The sequence below is a fragment of the Rhyacophila brunnea genome, unplaced genomic scaffold, assembly GCF_057557595.1.
Source record: "Rhyacophila brunnea isolate RB1 unplaced genomic scaffold, BYU_Rbru_1.0 scaffold_24, whole genome shotgun sequence".
Classification (NCBI taxonomy): Eukaryota; Metazoa; Arthropoda; class Insecta; order Trichoptera; family Rhyacophilidae; genus Rhyacophila; species Rhyacophila brunnea.
This window is the reverse complement of record NW_028232904.1, coordinates 7,901,068-7,927,811: the sequence shown is the minus strand read 5'-3', so window position 1 is coordinate 7,927,811 and position 26,744 is coordinate 7,901,068. Positions and strand designations below refer to the sequence as shown.

Genomic DNA, 26,744 nt, shown 5'->3' with positions numbered 1-26,744 from the left:
TATAGGCTTGACATGAGGAAACGGTTCCAATCCAGAATAAATCATGGCTGCGACCACGTAGATAATTGGAAGGCGCATGTAAATTCAAATTTACTAGGACACCAGGATTGGAAACCATCCCTCGCGCTAACAAGCAAAAGTGTTACAAGAGAAGAAGAGACCGACGAGATTCAAGAGAGTGAAAAATAAGCATGCCTTGTAGAAAGGCAGTCGGAAAATAATCATTTGACGAATTATTGAAAGGAAAATAGTTAAATGTCTTAAAATAGAGACATCGAAGAAATTTCTTCTGGACGCGTTCTAAAATAAGCTTATAGGAAACCATATTATTATTTCACCTCGATGCGGTCAATATATTTGCATTTTAGCAGCACATAACTTTTACACTCAATTTAATCGACAAAACAGTACACAGTAATGAAGAAATAATAACATTAAATTCATTTTCAAAAACGTAAACGAGTGTGCTTTTTACCGAAAATGTCAGTATTTTGGATTTTTAAAACCGGTATTTTAGTATTGATATCATTTGTACTGGAATACCGGTTTTAAAATGCCGGTATTGCAATCCCTAATCCTAGTTATTACAATCCAGATATAATTAAATAAAGATGTCACGCGGTATCGTCATGTTTCAACCCTACTTGTGACCTACAATAAATAATTCTACATTTTATATTCAAGACTATTTATATTTTGTAATATTACAATCTAGTTTGTTACAAAAATAAGTCTCAATAAATAATTAACTATGCCATAACATAATATCCTGACCTTATTTTCTATTTATATATTATATTATATAGCAAATATAATATAAGACAACGATACTTACGTGTTATTATCTTTATGGAGCGATAAAATATATAATTTTATCGACTTAGTGATGATCTTGAGAGAAATTTTCCGACCTTTTGTTTATGTTCTTTATAATGATATCTGGTTATTTTTATAGTTGATAATAATCGTTACATTCTTATTAAAGGTTATGTTGTATTGCGTTATTAGGATAATATAAATAATTACGGAAATAAATGTGATATATTTATCACATTTATCACTTTATTAAGGCAGTTAATTATCACAATAAGTTAACTGTCAAAAATGCTATATTTTAACACCCCTTCTCTTTGCTATGTTAACTTTTAGAGCGAGATAGAGTACGTCAATTACATATCGAAAATTAAGATGCGACTATTTTGGAAAATAATCTACGTCACGAGTCACGCCCGCTGCCTCAATTTCCATATCCCCGTGAGCTGTCAAATATCGAATGACGAGTACATAGTAACATGTTGATATGTTCAATGCTTGTTTGAAGCTTCAATACAAAATATCGGGGTTCGTGTAGAAAAACTATATGTACGCCAGCACGAACATACCCGAATTTGACCGAGGTAAGCAAATAATAGATGTATTCCACGCGACATGTCTACCAACTCAAATTTTCACCGTATTACGAATTTATCTATTATTGTAGATAACTGCTGATAACTCCCTTGTGTATGGAATTGCTTCCGTGTTAATTTTGACTAATTAAAATAACGGAAACGTGCTGAAGTGTTAACTGTTAAGAATAGCTGTGCAGGGGCGATTTTCATTGACGTAGATAACGCAATTGATTCATCAGAACATTTAAGGGAGCCTCGAAACAGATCAAACCGGTCATAAAGTTAACTAAAAATATTTAAAAAAAAATGCGTATCTTTTACAAATTATGTATAAGATGCCCAAAACATTATAGGATCCATTCAACCAACTTCAAACTGGCACATAACATAATCATTCAAACAGGCACGTAGTAAGTATATTGATTTGTTTGTAATAATATGATAAATATGATGTCCTATAGTTTCAAGAAACCGCTGATGTTAATTGTACGAAATGTCTATTATTGTATCGGGTATCATCCCTTTAAGCCCCTCAAGCCCTGTTCACATACGGACTTTTTTACCGGTAAAAATAGGTACCGACCTACCTAAGTGTCTGATAGTCAGAAATTTGATGCGGGTTAAAATAAATAAACTAAATATCTAGCGTATTTTCAGCACATTAAAAGCTGTTGGAGGCATCAAAAAATGCTAGTGGAACGCCACAAGCCAGATGCATTGTTTGCAAGCTATACCTACGTTAAAGTTCCCACCATCACCCTTCATATATGCACAGCCGTGGACAGGGAACTCAGAAATAATGGGAACTGAAATACACAACGGGTAAGGCAAAACAGGTAACCGACTCGAGTAAGGATGAATCCGTGTCTAGTCTAGAATACGTTTAACGTCGAATATTGAAAACTGCTCTCGGTTTATGCATTTACGCTCCATTAATGTTGGTGTATTACACACACTATTGCCCGTGCATAATGCGTGCTTCATTTTCGTAGGACACTCACACATTCAAAAGCCTGCTTCACCATGCGGTGTATTGAATATAGCCTATTGGTATTCTATTTATTATCTGTTCTGTGACCGTGGATATGCACGGCCGCTTAGCATGACGCTATGAACGTGTCTGAAAGAAGTGATTTTAAGTGCTCATTCCGTCCCGAGACGGAGCCGTACGGGAGTGATGCTGCAACCATGCACCGTAGTGCTTAAAGAAGAAAGTTAAGAAAGATCTTTTTTTTGTTTTTTGGACTGGCTCTGCTGTCCGCTGACCTTAAGCGCCCTGTGTACCCGCATACTGACCGCATACAATTGAAATGGATGAGTCTACAGAGTCGGGACTATCCCTCTCCCCATACGACGCTGCAAATTTTTCGAATGCTACAAATTTCTCGAATGCCGCAAAGTTGGCCTCGGTTGTTATCAGATCTCCATGTCCAATTGGGCCCGTGTGAGGACGGATCCTGGCAAACAGCTCCGCTCGTTCGAGTTCCATAAGCGGGCAATCCCAGAGGATGTGTTCAACATCTTGGTGGTCATGCCGGCAGGTACAACCCGGCCCATCTACTATCAAGCCAAACTCGTGGAGTCTGGCGACGAAGTTGCCATGGCCGGTGAGGAACTGGCTAATCCAGTGCGAAGGTTGGAGTACCTATCGAAAAATGCTAGATCTGACCAGTGACGTCCCGTGGGGGTAGGCAGATTGAGCATCGCTTGGGGGCGGCAGTTACTCGCAGGGCGGCAAATTGAAGAGAATCATTTGGTATAATATAGAAATAGCTAAAATTATTTTGTTTACGTATTGTATAATAATAGCATAGTAAAAATGGTGTGAAAATAATAAAGCTGTGTATTGCTAAATGGTACAAACCAAATGTGTCAGAAGTATCAACTAATTAGGACATCAAACTCTGTTGATTTGGGCAAGTGTCTAACATAATTACCTTATTTATTCGATTTTTATATCTAAATTTAATTTGGTATGTTTTAGTGGCACCTATATATTTTGTTAGTAATGTCTCCATCACAGAACAGATAATAAATAGAATACCGATATGCTATATTCAATACGCCGCATGTTGATGCCGGGTTTTGAATGTGTGAGTGTCCTACGAAAATTATGCACGCATTATGCACGTGCAATAGTGTGTGTAATACACCAATTAAATGCATAAACCGAGAGCAGTTTTTAGTATTCGACGTAAAACGTATTTTTTACACGAGTTTAACCCGGATTCTTCCTTACTCGAGTCAAGTCGAGCCTTACCCGTTATGTATTTCAGTTCCTATTATTTCTGAGTTCCTTGGTCTCCATACAACACATTTAATATATATTGAAGTTATGAAAGGATGATAAAACATACTCACTGTTTTAAAAAAATGGGACGCTATTTTGGCGCTGCCTAGGGGCGACATTTTGTCTAGGGACGTCACTGGATCTGACAAGAAAAACGCTAAATTGCCAACGCTGGTTAGATGTGGACTAAGTTTCAGGCAGAGCCGCCAGTGGTGTCACAATATATACTTATTTATTCATCAGCTCTCTGATTACCCTCAATAGTTCGTTAAGTACAAGCGATTTAGGAAAGCTTCCGAAATGCGGTGGATTGAGTATGATTGATGATAAACATATTGGGCGCCTAAATTAAATTATACCTATTAGCCGTATATACGTAATTTTTAAACAGCTGGATACATATTATAGTTACCATCTAAAACATTTATGAAGTTATGGCTAATTCATTAATCATTTCTTCAATGAAACCAAATTTCTAATCAAATAAGACGTGTAATAAATCTTCATAAATACGGGATAATAATAATTGTCCGTATTATGACGTATGAATAGATTTTGATTTCAAAATTTAATATTATTATTTATTATGGTATAGGCAGGGTTTGGATGGTTAAGCCAGTGGTCACGTACGCATCGAAAACCTGGACATTGACTCTGAGAAATTAACGAGCCCTGAACATCTTTGTAAGAATAATTCTCCGCCGTATATATGGACCGATCAGGGACGGCACCAATTGGAGGAGAAGATATAATGCTGAGCTCTACGGGTTGTACGAAGATTGCAGGGCAGTTTAATCAATTAAGATTGGGAGACTGCGATGGCTAGGTCATGATCACCATATGAATGACAATGAATCGGCAAAGAGAGTGATGTCCAGCAATCCAATAGGGCGTAGAAGAAGAGGCAGGCCAAAGATTCGCTGGTTGGGTGGAGCTGCCAGTGATTGCCGTATTCTGGGGGTACCGAATTGGAAAGTGGCCACACTGGATAGGGACAGGTGGAGGGAGCTGTTGGAGGAGGCTAGGACCCACACCGGGTTGTCGCGCCCCTGATGATGATGATAGGCAGGGTTTAATTGAATTTTAAAAACTAACCAACACCATCTGTAAATGGGTCTAGGAGGATTCGGCGCCGAGACAACTGGGCGCCACGCAATGGAATGAAATTCATGAATTATCTTCTTCTTCTTTCGACCGTGTCCGATCCTAATAGGATCATATGGGCTTCCACAGAGTAGAGGTTTGTATTGACAGATTTTGTGTTTTTACAAGAAATGGATGTCAGCCACTTGCTCAACCTATCAGGTCCATACCCTGACACACACAAATTGAAAAACAATATGTGTACTAGCCAGACCCAGTATTCGAACCTGGGACCCACGGCGTTATTAGCACGGCGGTCGTGAATAAATTATATGTACTTTTAAAATATACATTTAATATTAGTATGTTTACTTAAATTATTATATTATTATTTAATGCTCACATAAATAATGATTAATTGTGCACATGTTTAGGTTGCAACAAGAAGAGAGTTCTTTTATATATATATATAAAACCTCAGGCATGATAATTCTCAATCCGTAATAAAAAAAATATTATGTTAACAGCAAAATGAATTAAAACTACTAAATATTAGATATAAACTAATTAAAATTCTTCGTCTACTTTCTGTATAAAATCGTAACGAACGCCTATTTATTTCATTTGACAATACGGCGCCCAATTGGCCTGGCGCCCAGTTGTTCCATTTCCCTGTAAGTTGTATTCTTAGTTAAAGGAAAACAAATAAGTATGACTGACAAAGTTTAGTGCGCACTATTTATGTCAAATCTTGGCACCCTACATACACCCTTCTTCTTCTTTGCGGCGCCTCCAAGAATCCTTTTCGCTTGCTAGTCTTCTTGCTTCGTTCCAGATGAAACCAGCATCCCATAACTCCGCCGTATACACTGTATATATAGTATTTAGCAGCCTTCCAGGAGGCCGGAATCCGGTCGGCTTGAAGAACAGGCAACCCAGGTTGAGGTTCACTTCTGGCATCTGCAGCACGTGGCCAGGTCCAACGTCGCTTCTCCACTCCCATCGTGATGAGAGGCTGCTTGGTGCGTTCTCTTATCTACTCGTTGCTCCTAAATTCATACCACCGCACACCTAGTATCAGTCGCAAACATCTGTTTTCGAAGCTCAGTATACGGTTGTCCTACGCCTTCGTAAGGTGCCATTTCGCTACCGCAACGCAGCACCGTCAGAATGCAAGCGTCGAATAGGCGGCATGCGCATGGGCGAGTTCGTCCTCATGATGACAGTTTGTCAGAACGAGATTTTTCACCTGGACGCCACCAGCTTTAACATCTTGAATAGCGTACTTGTGCGCTTGTTCATTTTTATCAATTGCCATTTTTCAAAAATCCCTACTGCAGTTACTTCATACTAGCAATCATCTAGCAATCTAGTGAGACCGGGTATTCAACAATTCAAATTATTAAAACCGAAAACTATTTGCCTAGTAACCAAAAATATAACATTTTCTGTGGTCGTCATTATTTTATTACTGAGAAAATTTACCTCCACTGACTGGAACAGCTGGAAAAATGTTTTAAAACGGTAAAATGAGATAATGTGATTAATCCACCATCCCCAGGGACTTTACTATTTGAGGGTAGTCTTAGATCAAGCTTTTATTTTCTCTCTGGAATTATTTCAACGGTCACACGTATAGAAATCACAAACAAATGGATATTTTGTGATCTATTGTTTTAATCTACAGTAACTTTTGTGAGTGGCTTAGTCAAGATATACCAAATATTTAGTTAAATAGTAAAGTTAATAAACAATAGACTTCGAGAGTTTAAATTTAATGAACTAACCATTAACTAGGTATATACGTAGAGTGCATATATTATATACAAACGTTATTTAAGGCAAACTTACTTAATTATGTACATATATTCATATTATTTAATATTCTATGAGGCTTCCGCGGTTGGTTTCGTAAATCGGTGGATTATATTTAATTCCCAGTTGAATCAAATAATACCTAACTACCCTTACAGTATTAAATAGTTGTCGTATTTTAATGGTCACTTAGGCCGGTATTAGAGGATCAGAGATATTTTATAATATGTTTTATAGCATTCTTTTATAAAACACGAGACGGCGTAATACGGAAATTAGACAACTGGGCGCCAGGAAAATTGGGCACCGCATTATCGAATGAAATAAATAGACGACGGATATATAAATCTGATTTTATACAGACAGTAGACGAGGAATTTAATCAGTTTCTATCTACTACTTGGTAGTTTTATTACATTTTGCTCTTAATATAATGTTTTTAATTGTGGATTATATAAAAATAAAAGAATTCTCTTCTCGTTGGAACTTAAAAATATGCACAATTAAATCATTATTTACGTAGTCATATTTAAATTCTCACTAGGTATTAAATATATATTTTAAAACTAGTTATAATTCTTCTTTCGACCATGTCCGATCCTAATAGGATCATATGGGCCTCCACAGAGTAGAGGTTTGTATTGACAGATTTTGTTTTTTAAGAGAGATGGATGTCAGCCACTTGCTCAACATATTAGGTCCATACCCTGACACACACAAATTGAAAAACAATATCTATACTTGCCAGACCCAGGATTCAGATAATTCACGAACGACTAATTATTTTTGAATTTCATTTGATTGAGTGGCGCCCAGTTGTCCCGTTGTCGAATCTTTCTAGAACCCATAATACACTGCGTAATGTATTTAGAATTTATGCAACTTTTAAATCTACTGAATTTTTACAATAATTTTATCTGGCAACACTGCCATACACTGATTACCGTGTACTAATTTTTGAGTAAAAGTAATATCATAAAAGATAAAAAACGTAATGATATAACATACATAATTTTGAAAAACACTTTCTGAGAAAATATATTATAATTAATAGAAAAAATCTTTTTGAAAAAAGTAAGCCACCCCGGCCGGGAATCGAACCCTGCATCTCCCGGGTTCACACCCGTCGCATTAACCTCTATGCTACACAGTGACATACTAATTGCGACAAATTTTAACTATTGACCTTTTTAATACCTACTCATCAGCGTTCTTCCAAATCAAGCTACTTTTAGCAATCGGTTTTTGTTATTATTAAATCAAAGTAGATACTTATTACTTCAATCACTAACCGACGTCGTGGATTTCTCCAATATTTTTTTATGATGTAACTTACTTGAACTTGATAATAATTTATAATTAACTATTTATTTTATTCAACGAATAATTCACAAGATTTAAGAATGTACCATTCTGATTATTGAACATACATAATTGGCCAATAGTTAAAATTTGTCGCAATTAGTATGTCACTGCGTATAATGGAGGTTAATGCGACGGACGGGGCGTAAACCCGGGAGATGCAGGGTTCAATTCCCGGCCGGGGTGGCTTACTTTTTTCAAAAAGATTTTTTCTATTCGTTATAATATATTGTGAATTATTCGTTGAATAAAAGAAATAGTAATGATATGAAATTATCAAACACACAAAGAAAAGAACCAAAACTGGTGCGATACATGCAATGAATATCTCTGTACACTTAAAAGGAGAGTTTTGAACCATGTTACATCAAAGACAGTGTTTTGAGAACTGCAACTTTATATTATGACCCACTGCGTGATTATTTACACTTTGTCGTTTAGTTTAGACCACTGTAGGCAGGTAGGAAACCATGTTGCTCGTTTGTTTGAGTTTCCGGTGCAAGGAAACTGAGACAGATTTACTATTCAAGCTTTGTCAGGTATACTAATAACCAGCAGTGAAGGGTGGAGGTAGGCTTTTCAGAACTGACATAAATAGTGTACTCTAATCTTTTTAGTCATACGTATTTGTTTTCATTGAACTAATACTACAATAATTTACAGATAGTGTTGGTTAGTTTTTTGATATCAATTAAGACTTACCTTAACCAAAGCATAATAGTTTTGGTATGGTGATCTGACAAAAACAATGAATACTTTTTCAGTCACACTTATTTGTTTTCTTTGAATTAATAATACATAATTACAAAATAAAAAGAACTTTTTATATACAACATTTTTTTAATTTTCTGTTGAATTATTATGCTCAGTATGCTCAGTATGCTCAAACTTGTACTTGATAAATGAAGTAAATAAAAAACAAACAAACAAACAAACAAATATAGAATACTGAAATGTCATTTTGACATTTCATTTTGATTTCCATAGTAACGCACGTATATATTAATAATTTTGTTGCTAGGACCACCCACTTAGCAACCAATAACAGTCTTTTACTTTTTACGGATTTTTCTGAAATAACTTTCCATACAAAACTGAATTAACTGAAAATGAATTCAATTCAAATGGCTAAAAGTATTAAAAGAATGCATTGGCATCGCATTCTGATATATTCTAAAAGTTTCAAATGTCTAGCTAGTTTGGAAGTTAGTTAAAAATCGATTGCAAGATTTGTACTGGACAAACAATCACTGAACAAACAAGAATACGATCTAATAAAAACGTTGTAATAATACAGAAATGATGTTCTTTCAGCTCTGCATAAACCAAACCATTCTTTTATCTATAAAATATCTCTGGAATATGAATGTGCTTCAACCATTGATAATATTGATGAACTACTGGATGAATCATATTATGCTTCTTAAAATGACACCCGATTTTCAGCGACTCGGCCAGTATTAAAACCTACTGTTTTAATATCAGCGAACTTAACTCGATATAAGCTCACTTAATATTTGTCTCGAAAACGACCTGGCAATAATTATGAGTAAGCCCGATCTAGCTTGCATCCTACTCTCACTAATAGTCAGCGCATGACGACTTGCTCTGTCCGCTCAGACATAAATTGTTGGTAGCTTGCAAGTTTTGGGTTGCAGATACCCTTAGGGTCACTATTCCAAGAACGCAAATTTAGTTTTACAGTCAAGGCAATACGGGTGAAATTCGGGAATCCATGTTAACGGACTTAACGCATTATACCTACAAGGAAATATTATAAGACGATATTCGTAATATTTTCTTTTGTGGTACATTTTTAAAATGACACTTGTATGGGAACTCCTCATTATCAATGGCTTCAACCAATGAGCTACCTAAAAGAATCGACCCATTGTCACGCTTGCTTCAAACTAAAGAAGTTTTCATACAGAAAAATATAAATTTTCCATCAAATCACGTAATTGTATTTTGTCGATTCTGTGTTTCTCAAAATACGAGCTTACCTGTTTCAATCAAAACACAAAACTTAAATTGAAAAAGTCGGCTTTCAGGCTACGCCTTACTACGCCAGTCAAGTGCCAGGCGTCAACTAGAAGGGCACGTCGCGATGAATTCCAAACCAATTTCGCATATTTCCAAAAACAATCCAATAAACCGAAAAACACAAATCACAATACTTCTGTCAAATGTACAGAGCCTTTGCTTTGGGGTGGCTTTTTGGTATATAATTGAAAAAATAAATTAAATGTGGTAGGTAGTACAAGCGACACGTAAAAAGCTCTATAGAAAGGTTACGAGTTTTTTTTTATAATAAGAAAGTAACAAAATCTTCACACGGTTTCTTACTCGTAAAGGAAAAAATACGTTTTTATTTTTTTTAGGTTAACCTAACCTAACCTAACCCAACCTTACTTAACCTAAACAAACCAAACTAACAAATAATCCAGAATATCGGGTATTTTCAAAATGTGTTTTCCGCAGTATTCCTCATAACCGAACTGTACCCGTTTTTATTTATCAACAGTGTTATCGTACATATAAATATCGAAGAATGGCGAATATGGCGAAGGATGGAGGCAGGCCGTTAAGATCCGTCATAAATAGTTCACACTAAACTTTGTCAGGCATACATATTTGTTGTCATTGAAATAAGACTTCAATTTACAGATGGTATTGGTTAGTTTTTAAAATTCAATTAAACCCTGCGAAATCAAGCCATAAAGATAATAGTCAAAAATACCAAAATTATTCCATTAAACCACACATAACTTTGAATATTTTATAGATAAAAAAATATTTTTTATCTATTATAGTTTGGCTTAGACAGGCTTTACCTAATGATTAAAAAATGAACCAGCAATATGTGTATTGTATTCTTAATACAAAGAAAACAAATAAGTATGAATGAAAAGGTGTGTACAATTTTGTCGTATTGCCAAAAGGCCCTAAAGTATACCAAAATGATTACGGTTTGGATTTCTTTTTATTACAACATTTTTATTAGGTCGTAATTTTATTTGTCCGGTGGTTGTTTGTCCGGTACAAACCTTGCAATCGATGTTTAACTGACTCCCCGACTAGCTAGACATTTGAAACCTTTAGAATATATCAGAACACGATGCCAATGCATTTTTTAAATACTTTAGCCATATTTAAGTAGAATTGATTTCATTTTCAGTTAATTCTGTTTTCTACGAAAAGTTATTTCGGAAGAAATCCGTAATCCGATCCACTATTATTGGTTGCTAGGGTCCTAACGTCTAAATATTAATATATACGTGCATTACTATAGAAATCAATATGAGTGTCAAAATGACATTTCAGTATTATTTCTATCAAATACAATTTTTTTTGATCGTTTAAGCTAGTTAAGTCAAGTTTATATGATTCAATAGAAAATTTAAAAACGTTGTATATAAAAAGCTCTTTTTACCTTGTAATTATTAAATGGTTTGGTTTACCATCTATAAATAATTATAGTCTTAGTTCAATAGAAGAATTACGTATGACTAACAAAGTTTAATGTGCACTATTTATGGTAGATATTGACCGTGTCCGGAAACTTGTACGTATGCAGTTCGCCGTATCACAATTCACCGTGAAATGTTGTATCGGAAATATATGGCCGTATATTAAAGACCGTCCAACCTCTTTGGGTCGTATAGTACTGACGTAAAATTTATGTCTAAATAAAAAACGGTTCTTGTCGATTTACACTTTACAGGAAGCAAGCAGCAAACAAATTTTGAAAATAGCCGATATACTGGATTATTTTTTAGGTTAAGTAATATCACCCACAATGGCCGCACGGCTTAGCGTCGGCCTATAACGTCGTGGGTCCCAAGCTCGAATCCTGGGTCTGGCAAGTAGGTACACATATTGTTTTTCAATTTGTGTATGAGTCAGAGTATGGACCTACTTGGTTGAGCAAGTGGCTGACATCCAGTTCTCGTAAAAAATATAAATCTGTTAATACAAACCTCTACTTTATGGAGGCCCATATGATCTTATGGACATGGTCGAATAGATCAGGTGAGGTTAGGTGTTCATCCTTGAGTTCATGAATTTTGACAAAGCAGCGATGAAAATTGAATTAATGTTCATATTGAATCTAATAAAATTGAAGACCATCAAATAGTATACGGTCATCTCTTTCCGATAAGAAAGCTCACGGCGAACTGTGCCACGGTGAAATGTTTTACGTACAATTTACATGTTACAACCCTTCGCTACTGTCGTTGCCCGATAACGGATATATCACAGAAAGAACTAGAATATATCGAGGGTATACTGACAGAAAGCATTAATTCATTAAAACAAGTTCTGAGATAATCGCAAAAAGGACTTTAATTTTTTTTTTAAAGCGTTCTCCTACGTAGAATATTTATGATTTAAAAACAGTTTTTCTACATTATAAAGACTAACCTTTATGGCAAACACAATATACGACATGTTACAAGTCCTGTATTTTGTATACTCAAAACGCATTAGGTCATTATCATGCTTTCTATCAGAATAAAAAAATAACAATATGATTTAATAATGTTTCTATTTTTTCACCATTATATTCCATGTCTTTGAGCGTTTTACCAGGACGTAGAGCGTAAAATTGTATACATTTTGGCATTTAAAACAGAAAAACAGCAAAAACTGAAATAATGCGTTCTGTCAGTATACCCTCGATATGTATCGCTAGATTTCAAAATCAGCCAAGTCCATAATGGATGAATAGGAGAAACACAGCTTTTTGTTTTCTCAAGTACATAGTCACAAGGGTGAAAGTTTATATTATTTCGATTATGGAATACTTAAAATTAATAAGTTCCACATTTCGATAATACAGAAATGTTAGAAAGTAGTATTTCTTCAACAATTCACAAAAAAGTCAAAAATACCTAAATGTGGACTTGGCTGATTTTGAAATCTAGCGACACATATTATATTGTATCTGCTGCTATTTTCATTGTCGTATATTAGGCAGTATTACGAGAGATAAAGAAACTATGGAAGCGTAAGTAATCTCGTCGAAGTAGAAGTAGCGAAATTATTGTTGGAATCATTTTGTAAGTAAGCTTCGAAGTAATCCAATCGAAAGTAAATTGAACAGAATGTAAATGCATTCAGTTGGTTAACGCGACTGGGAAAGCCGTATTGGAAACATTAATTTACACTGCAGTGGCGTACACAATATCCTCACCGAGGCGAATAATATCGGGAGTGCTTTGCTAAAATGCAAATAACAATTTGCGATAAAAGCAATTGTTGGAAATTTAAAAAAATACATTTTTTACTTACTCTAAAGATGATATTCTAAACCTTTCTGCGAAATTTATGATATTCTTCATATCGAATATTAAAAATTACATTTAGAATTAAATACCCTCTACCAAAAATCAAATGCATTTTTTATTTGGATGTACCTATATTTGTGAAAAACATTTTCTATAATGAGCATTAATAAATCAAACTTTAGATCAAAATTAACAGATAACCATATCATATCTGTTTTGCGTATTCACACTACAAAATTTGAGCATAAATTGCAGGATTTAGTTTTAAACACACAATTGCATAAATCATAAATGATGAATAAAATTTAAATATAATTTTTTAGTATATTAATAAGATTAATTCTAATGTATATTTAGTAAACAATATAAATTTACAGAATGAAATAAGTAATTTTATTTATTTGCCTTATATTTTTTTAAAACAGGAAATATTGATAAAAGAAAGGGCTGCGCGCCAAATATTTTTGATTTAAAAATTCTCCCTTTGAAGGAAAAGTTTGTAAACCCCTGTTATAAACAATTTAGCAACACAAATAAATCATTTTTCCACCCCCCACCCTTACTTCACATCTATGTTAGCAAACACGATATTTTTTGAATGACGTTGCTAAAAATTAACCTGTAAAACAAAAGATATCTCTCAAACTGTTTTTAGTCTCAAATTTCATAATAAATAATATTTAAATTACAAAAAATATTAAAAGAGAAATAATTACATATTGAAATTGTTTACAATGTTGTTACTTCGCTACTTATGCGTGCCTTATGCGTGCCATATGCGCAAATACTTCTTTCAAACTGTCAACGGTGACCACCACAAATAAATGATTGAAAACTTGTGGCACCCAAAATGGAAGATTTTGAAATGGAAAATATGTGGTTACATCTGGACGACACCATGTCACACCAAGAGTTATTCCCCGATCGTATAATTTTACGTTTTCATAAAATAAATGTACGCACGTGCCACTAAGATCATCCGATTTAGGGGGCCCAGATTTATTTATGTGTGTGTGCAGATAAAATGAAAATGAGCTTGACATATCACTCGGCATGTAAACAACTACTAGACAAATCATACCGTCATACAGTGGTATCCAAGGTGCACTAAACGACCACAGGGATGTCTTAAAACTCACTATAGACGAATTTATAAACTCTGGTGGATGTAGATATTTGGCAAGAAATAACTAGGAATCGATAAGATTGGAAGAAGCTAGTGGAGGCCTTCATCCAACTGCGGCTAATTATGACATTAAAAGTCCGAATAAACCATAGAGATTGAGACAATTTAAATAAATCGAGATATTGGAGGCAGTGATGAAAAATACCATTAAATATTTACAAGATAAAAAGAACTTTTTATATACTTACAACGTTTTTAAATTTTCTGTTGAATCATATAAACTTGACTTGAGTAGCTTAAATGATCAAATAAAATTGTATTTGATAGAAATAATACTGAAATGTCATTTTGACACTCATATTGATTTCCATAGTAACGCACGTATATATTAATAATTTCCTAGCAACCAATAATAGTAGATTGGATTACGGATTTCTTCCGAAATAACTTTTCATATATAACAGAATTAACTGAAAATGAATTTAATTCTATTTAAAGATGGCTAAAAGTAATAAAAAATGCATTGGCATTGTGTTCTGATATATTCTAAACGTTTAAAATGTCTAGCTAGTCGGGAAGTTAATTAAAAATAGATTGCAAGATTTGTACCGGACAAACAACCACCGGAAAAATAAGAATGCAACCTAATAAAAACGTTGTAAAATACCCGAATTTACACAGCGACTACTTGCGGTCAAATAAACACAAATAAAAATAACTATGGTGTCTTTAATTATTGATTTTAAAATTATAGACTTAGATACTTCATCATCGCCTAATCAGATAATACATAAAAATCATCGGTATTTAATGTTATATTCATTGTATTATCATAATATTATTTCCGGTTTTATTGGCACGCCTCTGCGTTTATGCCAGATGTAAATAGTTCCGAGCGGATGTTCTTAAATAAATATTCATTGAATTGTCCAAGAAAGAGACAAATTTTAATGTCTTCGTCGAACGTCGCGATGTATATGAAGTCGAAGTGAAACAAATCCAATTGAATAGAATAATATTGTTTTATACATGAAGACAAACGATCAAGAAACAATGTGAAGACGCAACAACTGTTATCAACACAATTATACATCATCACGGCATTCATGATGAAATGCAATTAGGGACTATATTAATACTATCAACCGAAAGTACTTGATGGAATTTGAATTTATATTCTAATAGATTTAAGTTTTGTACTATTCCATTTGAGTCGTTTTTTGCGACCCGGGTTTCGCCTTTCGGCGCATCTTCAAGCACTATTTGCACTTACCAAAAGGTAAATACACACTGACAATAAATGCAATTAATTCTAACTTATATAATAAATTAATACAATAAAGTAGGTAAAAACTTTATCACCCACATATAAATTCAACAAATTATGAATAGTTGAACTGTTTGTAAAAAACCCTTATCACTAATAATACAATCAATAGGCGTATGCATCGTCAAACCCTAATAATAGATCATTGAATAATCTATTACATAAAATGTAATGTTTGTTTGTTTGTTCGTATTTTATGCGCTGCCATACCGTGCATCCTATTGCGATAAAACTTTGTCAACTTATTGCTTGCACTTGCGCGAAGGTTATAGGCTATATCTTATATATAAAAATGAATGTCTGTCTGTCTGTCCCGTATGCGTTCCTATACCATTCATCCGATTGCGATGAAACTTTGATGAGTTGTTGTGTGCACACCCGCGAAGGTTTCTAAATTAGTACAACCATCTTCTTCTTCATTATATATCTTCTTTTATTCGTATGGTTTCTATACCATTCATCCGATTGCGATGAAACCTTCGTCAGTTGTTGTGGCAATACCCGCGATGGTTTCTGATTTAGTACAACCATCTTCTTCTTCGTTTTCTCCTTCTTCATTCTATCTTTTTTTATTCGTATGGTTCGTATACCATTCATCCGATTGCAATGAAACTTTCGTCAGTTACTGTGCCAACACCCGCGAAGGTTTCTGAATTAGTACAACCATCTTCTTCTTCATCTATTCGAATGCATTCCAATACCATTCATCCGATTGCAATGAAACTTTAGTGAGTTGTTGTGCGCACGCCCGCAAAGGTTTCTGAATTAGAAAAAACCATCTTCTTCTTCTATTCGTATGCGTTCCTATACCATTCATTTGATTGCGATCAAAACTTTTATCAGTTGTTGTGCGCACACCTGCGAAGGTTTCTAAATTAGTATTATATAAAATACAAAGTTTGTTTGTTCCATCCAATTTTGAATTTTTTCACTACATATTAATACTATGTTTGCATATTTTGGATTCGATATTAATTTAGTGTTCTTTTGTTTGACCTTTACTCCTATTAGAATTATTTTCATATTACCATATTGTATTACACAGATATTTTAATATTAAAAAGATAATTACTTATTATTATTTTTTTTAAATCTAAGATAAATTTATCCACGAAGCGACCCTGTGCGAAGCCAGTACTTCAGCTTGTAATCAATAAATATTACATCCAAGAAGTCTATAATCGTTGATACTAGGAATTTAATGAAGTTAACTAATGAGATGCCGAAAATTGAAACCCGGGTCACAGAAAACGATTCAAATGGAATAGTACAAAACTTAAATCCATTAGAATTAGGGATTAATTTGAACAAAACATCCCCTTTTAATTTAGATATATAACTGCATTCAGTAACCCGTATTCAGTTACCAAAATGTGGGTTCGATATGAGTGCATGACATGGTCAATATATTATCACTGTAGTCATCACGGCATGTAACGAAAACTTTCACGGATGACGCATTTCCATCTGACGGTATCGCGAAAGTAGTTTGTTCGAATTCTAAAAGCACGACGGCACCCATATGGAACCAATGTCAAAAACGTATTCAAGTACAAAAATACCCCGAAGTTACGCGATAGTTAGGTCCGAGAAAAATCACTTAAGTCAAATTCACGTAAGTCGGAGTACAACTTTGCATATAAATACATATAAATTTTATTTATTGGGATCAAAGACTAACACAAACACTAGTTTAAAAGAAATAATTACAAGATAAAAAGAACTTTTTAAATACAACGTTTTTAAATTCTGTTGAACCATATAAACTTGACTTGACGAGCTTAAACGATCAAAAAAATTTGTACTTGACATGTCATATTGATTTCCATTGTAACGCACGTATATATTAATAATTTAGTTGCTAGGACCCCAGACCCCTAGCAACCGATAATGGTGTCGAAATAACTTTTCATACAAATCACAGTTAATTGAAATTGAATTCAATTCTACTTAAAGATGGCTAAAAGTATTTAAAAAAAATGCATTGGCATCGTGTTCTGATATATTCTAAAAGTTTCAAATATCTAGCTAGTTGGGAAGTTAGTTAAAAATCGATTGCAAGATTTGTACCGGACAAAGAACCACCGGACAAATAAGAATACGACCTAATAAAAACGTTGTAAAAAATTATCGAATTTTGCAAAGCGCTTCAATGTGTAAAAACTTTTAGTTAATTTCCTCGTAATTAGAGCGTCTTCATGGCTCAATTTGTAAATCACATTGGATGCGGGTTTGAGTCCTGCTGGTCCTCGTATTTTTGTATATATCTGTGGTGTTTTTGAATTATGTACGGTCCAATATAAGAATGTACATTTTCTAACGTGTGAATTATTAAAATTTGTTGAATAAAAAAATATTAAATGCGTAGGTATCCTACAAAGACGTAGTTATTAAATAATTTCAAGATAAAAATAACTTTTTATATACAACGTTTTTAAATTTTCTGTTGAATTATTATGCTCAATATGCTCAAACTTGTACTTAATATGAAGTAAATAAAAAACAAACAAGCAAAATAAATATAAAATACTGAAATGTCATTTTGATAACGCACGTATATATTAATAATTTAGTTGCTAGGACCCCAGATCCCTTGCAACCATAATGGTGTTTAAGTTTTTACGGATTTCTTCCGAAACTACTTAAAGATGGCTAAAAGTATTAAAAAATGCATTAGCATTAGGTTCTGATATATTCTAAAAGTTTCAAATGTCTAGCTAGTCGGAAAGTTAGTTAAAAATCGATTGCAAGATTTGTACCGGACAAATAAGAATACGAGCTAAGAAAAACGTTGTAAAATATTTAATAAAATTGCAGTTCTTTGTATATACCTATTAATGAATTAAATACGTAAAAAGTTATATCAATGTCGATGACTTCATAAAATCTATCAAATTCGCTTGATGACACAATGCTTTCTTTTTTTCATGTAGAATTTCTTCGTGGTAACTAAGTTACTATGCAGTAACTAATAATTCATTTTATTTCTTGTTTGTAGCTTTAACACGTTGTTTGTTAGAGTCCATGTTTTCTAATAAAATTAACCCCTTTTCAATTGAGCTGAGACCTTGTGGCAAGCTTACAATTTAAAAAGAAATAAATATTATTAAACAGTGTAAAGAAGAAATAAATATGTGCAGTATCACAAAAACAGTAATATGAAAAGTAAAGTAAAGTAAAATGTACGAAAACTATAAATTATAAAGCATGGAAGCACACCAAATGAGCTTAATGGCAGTGGCGAAGACTCCATACTAGGCGATTATTTAAAGCCTACCTTCTTAAGAAAAATAATTTTTATTTTCATGTTGACGTATTTATATAATCACAAATAATAATACATTCAATATGCCCAAAGACATCTATCGTATAATTGTCATAATTTTACGATCTTTTCCCATATTTCAATAAGCACCATCTATGGCATCTCTCGAAAGTTTAAAAAAAAATAGAACACACCACGTTTCGGTTCACATATTGTATAGGATTATTTTCGCGTGAATCGACGGGTTTTTCAATATGAAGTTTTTTTCTCATTATTTCAAAAATTTTTCATTATTTTTCATTATTCACAAATGTACAAGCTTTTTCGTTAGCGCTTACGTCACGAGAGCATATTTATTCAAAATAATTAATAAGAAGTTAATTAAAAAAATCATTTCTATGGGATTCAATCACATAAATATGTATTGATTGTTGTTAAAAATATAAAATAATTTATCTCGTGATTTTTATTTATTTATTAATTCACTCATTAGACAATTTAGATACCTGATATTGTGCCTACCTAAGTCTGTGTTTTAAATATAGAAGTATTTTAAAATGTCTAGTTTTCCGGGTTAAATTATAAATTGTTATGGAACATAATACTCGTATTATATACAACAACGGATATTTTCATAGATGATAGGTAATATATTTTGAGCGTATGTTATGTTTATAAATGTTTATCACAATACATAAGTAAGTAATTCAAACTAATTGCTTATTGTTATGAACTAATTATAACAAACCAATTAAGCTTTTGAAATTTCTGCGTTTTAACGTACCTATTCATCAGTAGTAATATTGGGTTATCTTCTTATTTCCCGAAAAGATATCTGACAAGCATGATTACTCCCACAGCCTACCTCTTTTAAAAAGTCACCCTATGCCACTGAAATGGACCCTATTTTAATAATTTATAAAACCACGCCCACTTATACTCATCTTCACGTAAGTGGAATATATCAACATCAACGATTTGGTTAAACTGAGGTATTGCCTTCCCAATTGGCATCACCAATGGCAGGTTAGTTCTGCTCCGTGGAAGAACAAATAACTGACGGTCCTGATTTCTAAGATAATTTTCAAGAACAAACAAGTCAATACCACCAAGAATAGCAGAGTTCTCATTTACGCCACGTATAAGTCGAAAAAATACGTAGCCAAATATTGATATCTTCTAACATTTAAGCTACAGTATGTAAGTATACCTAAGAGAAAGCCAGTTGGATAAAGCCACGTATCTGTAGCAATCATACCACTCAGCATCAAATGAGTGACACATTTTATTATGTATGTTTTGTTGTCAAAAGAAGACCATAGAGCGATAATATTTGTCAGCACTTCCTTAATCATAACTATGAGTCTAAAAAATTCGTAGCCAAATATTGATATCTTCCACCATTTAAACTACAGTATGCAAGCATACCAGTAGAAAGCCAGTTGGATAAAGCCACGGATAGTATATGTAGCAATCATACCACTCAGCATTAAATGAGTGACACATTTTATTATGTATGTTTTGTTGTCAAAAGAAGACAATAGAGCGATAATATTCATCAGCACTTCCTTAATTATAACTATAAGTCTAAAAAATACGTAGCTAAATATTGATATCTTCCACCATTTAAACTACAGTATGCAAGCATACCAGTAGAAAGCCAGTTGGATAAAGCCACGGATAGTATCTGTAGCAATCATACCACTCAGCATTAAATGAGTGACACATTTTATTATGTATGTTTTGTTGTCAAAAGAAGACAATAGAGCGATAATATTCATCAGCACTTCCTTTATCATAACTATAGTCTAAAAAATACGTAGCCAAATATTGATATCTTCCACCATTTAAACTACAGTATGTAAGCATACCAGTAGAAAGCCAGTTGCATAAAGCCACGGATAGTATCCACATAACCTCAAATAAAGGAGTCTCAAAAAATTATTTTGAGCTTGCTCCGCCATAAGGTCATATTTCAACTGAAGTGTCGGATAAAGAACCGCATAACTCCAAGTTCACGTAAGTCAGGACATTACTGTATTAGAATATCAAAAAAATAATCTATTGAAAACGTATGAATATTTTATTGTACACTGTATTGTGGCCATGACTTTGTATAATGTATATGCTACCTTTTAAAATCAGTATTGTACACCCACATGGCTCGGCGGGGCTTCTATTCCGTACAAATGAAAAAGAACATTTCACGCTTTGAATTTTCCTGCATTTTCCATTTTCCTAATTAGACCCAAGCAACCGTCACATTGTTCATGCATTTTCTACCGTATTTATTTCGCGAAGCGTTGAATGTAGGTTAACATACTTGGGCAAAAAAAAAGTTTAAATATTCTAATTGATTTTTTTTTTTGCTATTCTGTTTCAGTCATTGTTTGCGACCGTGGTTTCGGCATCTTCAGGCACTATGATTTAGTGGCGAAGAGTAGAGGTAGGCTATATCCGACATAAATAGTGCACACTAAACTTCGTCAGTCAAACGTATTTGTTTTCATTGAACTAAGGCTACAATGTGTCTAATAGTGTTTGTTAGTTTTTAAAATTCAATTAAAGCTATACTTAAGTTGAGGCATAGTCTAAAAAGATCGTAGTTAGGCGATGCGCGGATTGCGGGTCGCGGGTGCAAATGACGCATGCCGAACGAAATATAATTTGTCATATAAATCCAATATGCGTCCATTTAATGTTCTGTTTATTGTTCTATTAGTAACAATCTGACACCACCGCAGAGATCCGAGGACGTTCCTTACAGGAAGACTGTAAGTGACATTGTGTACAAGACCGCATTTGCGGCATGGCAGGCGAGGTGGACCGCCTCCCCCAAGAGGCGGCACACTTACCGTTTTTTTCCAGACGTATTCTGCAGGCACCAAACTAGAAGACTCCAACCTTCGCACTGGATTAGCCAGTTCCTCACCGGCCATGGCAACTTCGCCGCCAGACTCCACGAGTTTGGCTTGATAGTAGATGGGCCGGGTTGTACCTGCGGGCATGACCACCAAGATGTTGAACACATCCTCTGGGATTGCCCGCTTATGGAATTCAAACGAGCGGAGCTGTTTGCCAGGGTCCGTCCTCACACGGGCCCAATTGGTCATGGAGACCTGGTAGCAACCGAGGCCAACTTTGCGGCATTTGAGAAATTTGCAGCGTCGTATGGGGAGCGGGATAGTCCTGACTCTTCTGTAGACTCATCCATTTCAATTCTTGACACTCAGTATGCGGGTACACAAAGCGCTTAACGTCAGCGGACAGCAGAGCCAGTCCAAAAACAAACATTTTCTTTCTTAACTTTCTTCTTTAAGCACTACGGTGCATGGTTGCAGCATCAGTCCCGTGCGGCTCCGTCTCGGGACGGAATGAGCACTTAAAATCACTTCTTTCAGACACGTTTAAAGCATCATAGAAAGCGGCCGTGCATATCCACGGTTGTGCATATATGACGGGTGGTGGTGGGCACTTTAACGTGTTCTATTAGTAACAATAATAATAATATATACATTGACATGTTTTCTTTTTCATGTAAATGGGTAACGTTTTTAGTCATCTTTACACGATTTAAGAATTAATACCCCCGTCGCCATCACGAAACAAATTGACATATTGACACCTCGACGTTCGCTCTCCGAATGCCAGCGAGTCCAAAATTTCGTCGCGCCTATAGTTGAAAATTATTTGCCGTTTCACTGATGTATCGTCTTAAACCTTTCCTAATAAAAGCCATAGTAGATATTAGTCAAAAAATATTTGTTTGTTTATAAAATATCTAAAATTATGCCATTAAACCATACATTATTTTAAATATTCTATAAATAGAAGAATATTTTTTATTAATAATGGTATGGTTTAGGCAGGGCTTAAATGAATTTAAAAAAATCACCAACACCATACCATGTATTCTTAATTCAATGGAAACAAATAAGTATGATTGAAAGAGTGTACACTATTTTTGTCGGATTGCCCATAGCATACATAAACTGTAGTGGTTTGATTTAGTCAGGGTTTATTTGAATTATAAATTATACTAATCCACACACTCTACATAATATTGTATTCTTAGTTCATTGAAAACAAATATATATGACTGACAAAGTTTAGTGTGCACTATTTATGTCGAATATTAATAGCCTACTTCCACCCCTCGTCATAAATATGCCCACTCACCAATGGTAAAAGTACACTGACAACGAATACAGTTAATTCTCGTTTATAACAAATTAAAATTAATGAATGTGAATTCCTTATTATTTCCTAAGTTATTGTAATAATTTGTTTTTTAAATGATAACTAACTGTATTCATTTTCAGTGTGCATTCACCATTATTCCAAACTATATGAATCGACTTTTTAATGCAGAATGATTATTTGTATCTAAATGGACCAGAACCATCCTTTTGTTTAAAGTGCTTTGTAAAGAAAACAGCATTAATATGCTGTAAAAACAACAATTTAAATACATCCATATATTTAAATATATGATAATGAAATTTATTTTCGTCTCCTGAACATTTGACATTTTGGTCTATTCGACAAACCAATTTACAGCGACGCATTGGTGAGTGCGCGTAGAAGATACATATATTGCAATGTATACTTATATAATATAAATATAATATTATATTATCTTGCATTATCTGTCACACGAGAAAAAACATATAAAAACGAGGCAAGGAGAAGACCTACTCGTATTAAACATACACGTATAAACGCAAGTACAAAAAATCGTCCATTTTGGGAACAACGACTCAAATAAAATAGTACGAAACTTAAATCCCCTAGAATTTAAATTCAAATTCCATTCCTTTGGTCGATAATACCTATTAATATTATCATTTTCCATTTAATATGATTTCATTAATTAGCAGTAGACAAGTAACTATGTTTCTCGAATTTAAATAGCCTCATTTAATGCAATCTTCATGATTTCCGGGATCGCTGAAAATTAATAATGCAGGAACGCTGGCATCGCCAATGCAACAGTGTCGGGAAATTCCGCAGGCGGGAATTTTCATAATCTCGGTTGCTTCTGTGTTTGCACGCTGCCAATGGTAATTGGCAATGAGAATTTCTCAATCTGTTATTCTATTGGAACCACTGGCATGTATTGAAGAAACTGTTTTGCCTAAAATTGAGCCTAAATCAAAAAACCTCTTGTATCTTCAGTTGCTTATATATTTGTATCTCAAAACCACAGTGTCGTATGCAGTGGCGGCCGGTGAATTTTTGGATTGTAATTTTTGAGGGTGCGCTGGAAACTTACATTATTGAAAAATGAAATCAATTCGGCGTTGTTTTTGATTTGACAAAACGTTAATGACATTTGGAAAATAACCTGTATATTTTATATTTTTAATAAAACATGTTGCGAGTTACTTAAATCTTTATTGGATTAGTTTTCAGAAACGATTTCATCTCTTATAGTAGATAAATACTACTTACTTTTAACGTAAGCCATCTTATTATATATCAGTACATTATATTTAATAATTTGTACACTGTATGAATAATGATTATTATGAAACTGCACTCGGTTAAATAGTATTAAGATTTATTAGCTTATCATTTCATGGATTAATAATTTTCTATACCTATTATAAATAACCATCATCATTTCATGTTAAGTCAACACACATGATAATGAAATATTAATTTTCCAGAAATGCGGTAGGTAGCAAAATTATTTTAATCTTCACTGATTTAAATTGCAGTTCACATAAATCAAAATATCTTACCGACATTGTATTATATTTCTTACCCATTTTAAATTTAGAAAATGATAATGAATTCTATTGTTTTTAGTTTAACAGGCATTTTACATACGAGATTGCTGAATATGATACAATACTTTGAGCGTGAACAGTAAGCTGCAGCGTCTATAATAACAAACCATAATTTAAATCTGTAATTACTCTCTACTCAGACCTATGTCATTTTACCTGGTCGGCGCATGATATTCTGGAACGTACGCATGGCTAAAACGATTGGCACGGTTTAAGTTGTTTTATAATGGCTTTAGTTAATACTCAGCTTGGAGTTCATTTTAAATAAACTAAATTTATTGCCGGGGCGCAAACGATTTCAGTGAAGATGACGTATACGGTGCATAGTGCCTGTATTATCGCCGATTGACAATATGGGCACATCGGCTTATGGGTTGCATTACAATAATTGAGCGATAATATTTAAAACCTATGAAGAAAAAATATGATTTACGATGTTTCATAGCAAGTCAAGCAGTGCAGTGCACTTGTATGATGTTAGACCAGCCACCACTCGTCGTATGTACGATTTTACATAAAACGAGTAAGTGTTAGATTGTGTAGTGTGAGTTAATAATAGTTATCACAACTACCTAGCATAAACGTGAAGTTGCTAACACTAAAAAGGTGAAGTCCATAGATTTTAAACAGCTTAAAATTTTTCAACTGTGGGACCGGAGCGCAATGGATTGGCGAGTCGCCACTTTTTTCCAAGCCGATGTGCGCTCCATCATTATCTTCAACCAATTGTGGGACTGGTGTCAGGTATGTGACCAGTTAATCACGTATGCATGTTAAAAACTGAGATAACTTTTAACTATGTTGTTGACAGTCCCGAGGTCTGTCACGGACCAGGGCCTCCAAGAATCCCTGTCGCTAGCCAGTCATCTTGCATGGTTCCACGCCATACCGGCATCCCGTAGCTCCACTGTATATACTATATAGATAGTATTTAGTGGCCAGGTCCAACGTCACCTCTTCACTCTTAGCGTGATGAAAGGTTGCTTATCATTTCGTTACTCGCTGTTTTCTAAGCTCAGTATACGGTTGCTCTGAGTAAGGTGCCATGATTAATTTTTAATTCATGTTTTCTTTTATTTAAATTAAATTGCTAGCGTTTTCTATACGGTAATACTTTGAGAACCACTGAACCAAAACAATAGTACCATATAGTTACTAAATCCTGCATCTCCAAATGCGATATTCCACATGTTGATAAGGGGTTATTGAGATATGTTTCGGAATTCAGTTCAATGGATTATCATTAAAGTTCTACTATCTAACTATCAAGTCCTAAATACAGTCTTTAATTTAGTAGGATAATTATTATTTAATACTGAAAACTATTCTAGGTCCTAATACAGGCATGTCCAACTTCGAATAGGCTGTGATCTAGTATCCAATATCAAAATACTAATAGTAGATTGGAATAACTAAATGTTTACCATTCTCGTTTAGGTAAACAGCGTTGTTAACTTAGCATTTTTCTTGTTTGATCTACTATTTTTGAATATGCATGTGGCTTAGAAAATTCACATCTGGCATATGGCGTTAAATCTAGTGCTCTTCTACAACATAAAAAAACTTAAAACTTCTCATAAACACTTCGCTAAAATATTATTATAACAAACTTGCTTGAAAATCAACGTAATGGTCCTTTATACACTATTTAGAAATATTACAATATACTATAAAATGATGACTATTTTTCTTATTTTTATTTAGTGTAATTTATTAGTTGTAAAGCGCAATGATCATTATTCTTGTAAGACCATTGTTAGTAACAATGACATTTTTGTAATGCTAACTTTTTGACACTTTTTTTAAGTATAAGATATCAAAAAAAGGTGGTATGGGAACTGGGAAGATACATGCTGGTAGAGTTGGGTATTTCCCGAGAAAATCTCAATCTCGAGATTCTGGATTTCCCGAAATGATGAAATTTTGAATTCTCGAGATTCGGGATTTCCTGAAAAGAATTCTCGAGAATTCCCGAGAAATCGGGAATATTAAAAAAAAA

General features: G+C 33.9%; 1 protein-coding gene across 1 annotated transcript in view; it reads left to right on the top strand.

Annotated features, from left to right (window-relative positions):
- The window catches only part of Dh44 (corticotropin-releasing diuretic hormone 44), a 311,030-nt gene that overhangs the window by 144,671 nt on the left and 139,615 nt on the right, over positions 1-26,744 (top strand). The gene's annotated exons all lie outside the window — the stretch shown is intronic.